We start from the raw sequence: 353 nt of genomic DNA on the forward strand, positions 1-353 counted from the left end.
GTGTGTGTGTGTGTGTTTGTGTGTGTGTGGCTATACGTGAACAAACGTGTGGAATGAAAGACAGAGATGACTCATTGGTCACGCCTGATGAATATCACTTGTGCTTAGAAGGAAGCTGTAAAGAAGTGACCCTTATAAGAAAGTGTGCTGGCTGTCATTCACTGAGAGGGACCACAAGCATTTAGCACCGCTGCTCTGATTACTCCCCTTTACCTACAGTATCATTATGAGTCATCACTAGTGTGCCGATTACCATGTCACTAATGATGGAGATTGCATAGTTTACAAAACATTATTATTAACATATTTGTAAATATATTCATATATCATGCATAATTCCTGCTGATTTAGTT

The 353-nt window shown here is 39.1% G+C and overlaps 1 protein-coding gene across 1 annotated transcript in view; it reads left to right on the forward strand.

Annotated features, from left to right (window-relative positions):
• Positions 1–353, forward strand: part of LOC107700326 (probable voltage-dependent R-type calcium channel subunit alpha-1E) — a 163,023-nt gene that overhangs the window by 91,373 nt on the left and 71,297 nt on the right. The window lies entirely within an intron of this gene.

Source organism: Sinocyclocheilus anshuiensis, unplaced genomic scaffold, assembly GCF_001515605.1.
Source record: "Sinocyclocheilus anshuiensis isolate Anshui unplaced genomic scaffold, SAMN03320099.WGS_v1.1 scaffold477, whole genome shotgun sequence".
NCBI lineage: Eukaryota > Metazoa > Chordata > Actinopteri > Cypriniformes > Cyprinidae > Sinocyclocheilus > Sinocyclocheilus anshuiensis.